Genomic DNA, 2,339 nt, shown 5'->3' on the forward strand with positions numbered 1-2,339 from the left:
GGCGCAACTGGTAGATCAGGCGAACCTGATAAAACGCCCCCCTGGTCACGGCCGACAAATGGTCTTCCAGTGTCAGCCGTGGATCCAGGAGGACACCCAAGTTGCGTGCCCTCTCTGAGGGGGCCAGAGTCTCGCCCCCTATAGTCAGCGATGGAGTCAGCTGACTATGCCGGGGCGCCGGCAACCACAGCCACTCGGTACCTCCTGTTGGGTACCTCCTGAAGTACCAGCCCCAAGGATGACCAATTCTTCATCCACCTTGCTCCCTCTTGAGCGTTTACAACAGCAATAGCACTTAGACTTATATTTTTGATCACATGACCTTGGGAATTCTACGAATCAGACTAGAGCTGGTAGGGACCTTGGGAGGTCTTCTAGTCCAGCCCCCTGCTCAAGACCATTTCAGACAGGTGGCTCTCCAATCTCTTCTTAAAAGCCTCCAGGGATGGAACACCTACAACTTCTGAAGGCAAGCTGTTCCACTGGTTAATCGTCCTCGCTGTTAGGAAGTTTCTCCTTAGTTCCAGGTTGCTTCTCTCCTTGATTAGTTTCCATCCATTAGTTTCTTGTCTTGCCTTCTGGTGCTTTGGAGAATAAGTTGACCCTCCCCTTCTTTATGGCAACCCCTCAAATACTGGAAGACTGCTATCATGTCCCCCCTAGTCCTTCTTTTCTCTAGACTGCCCATTCCCAAATCCTGCAGCCGTTCCTCATATGTTTTTGTCTCCAGGCCTTTCATCATCTTACTTGCTCCTCTTTGCACTTTTTCCCAAAGCCTCAACATCTTTTTCGTAATCTGGTGACCAAAACTGGATCCAGTATTCCAGGTGTGGCCTTACTAAGGCTTTACAAAGCTGTACTAATACTTCACGTGATTTAAATCCTACGCCTCTGTTTATACAACCAATATACCACTTCACAGTGCTTTACGGTCCTCTCTAAGCAGTTTACAGAGTCAGCCTATTGCCTCCCCCCAACAATCTGGATCCTCATTTTATGACCTCGGAAGGATGGAAAGTTGAGTCAACCTTGAGCTGGTCAGGATCAAACTGCCGGCTGTGGGCAGAGTTAGCCTGCAATTCTGCATTCTAAGTTCTGGGAAGGAAGGAAGGAAGGAAGGAAGGAAGGAAGGAAGGAAGGAAGGAAGGAAGGAAAGAAGGAAGGAAGGAAGGAAGGAAAGAAGGATAGTAGCAATAGACTTAAATACCGCTTCTCTAAGCGGTTTACAGAGTCAGCATGTTGCCCCCCCAACAATCCGGATCCTCATTTTACCGACCTCGGAAGGATGGAAGGCTGAGTCAACCTTGAGCCGGTCAGGATGGTTCAAGGTGTTTTCTGAAGATACAGGGATCAAGTCTGTCCTACTAGCTTATATTGGATTACAAGTCCAGGTGTCCCTCAGCTACGGAAGCCCTTTAGCATCCACACCGTTGTGCCCGGAGGTTCTCCAGGGGAGGAAAGGAAAATAACTCCATGCAAATAGAGATGCCACCCAGCCGGAATGGAAATTCCCCTTGACCCCCCCCCCACTGCCTTTTCCCACACAAAAGCTTTGCATATCTCTCCAACCTGGCGCCCTTCGGTTTCATTGGGCTCCATCGGGAACGGTGGGATTTCGTGGCGGACGCATCCGGGGAAGGCAAAGATCCCCTTTTCAGATGCCCAAATGAAAAAAAATAAAAAATAAAAGTTCCTGATCTTGGAAAACCTTGTTGTTGTTGTTGTTTTTGAAGCCACCTGTGAAAACGTCCTTCTTGCAAGGTTGGCTTCTTTCCCAGCCCCCAATGCAGAAATCCAGCAGATCAAAAGAAGCTTCAATCTCCAGCCATTCCTTTTCCTTGCCGCCCACCTACCCAGTTTCTTTTTCAGCCCACCCTCCTTCAGCTGCTGCGCCCTTCCCATGAGCCACAGTCGGCTGCGGAAGATGGGGCCCGCTAGCCGAGGCCCGCCAGAATCCCGGGGCCTCCTTTGCCCCGACGGGCAGCCGGACGGCCTTGACCCCCCTGGGTTCACCCAGGCTGGCTACCCCTCCCCAAAAGCCGCCTCCAGCGCTGCGCTTTCGGCTGGGCGCGCCGGCTTTGCGCTCGCCTCCGCTCACCTGCTCCGCTGGGCACCGGCGTCTCCTCCTCCTCCTCCTCTTCTTCCTCCTTCCCCTCCTCTGCCGGCGGGGGCGGCCCGTCAGTTGGGGGGCCGGGGGTGCCCCCCTGCGGGGCAGGCCAGGCGGAGGCCCGGGGGGGCGCGGAAGGGGCCGGAGACGGCCAGGTGAAGGTCGGGGCAGGGCCGGCGCGCGCGCTCTCGGCGCCCTGCGGAGGAGCCGGCCGAGGGGCGTTGGGGGTCCA

The sequence above is a fragment of the Protobothrops mucrosquamatus genome, unplaced genomic scaffold (assembly GCF_001527695.2).
Source record: "Protobothrops mucrosquamatus isolate PMUCROS unplaced genomic scaffold, P.Mucros_1.0 scaffold6254, whole genome shotgun sequence".
NCBI lineage: Eukaryota > Metazoa > Chordata > Lepidosauria > Squamata > Viperidae > Protobothrops > Protobothrops mucrosquamatus.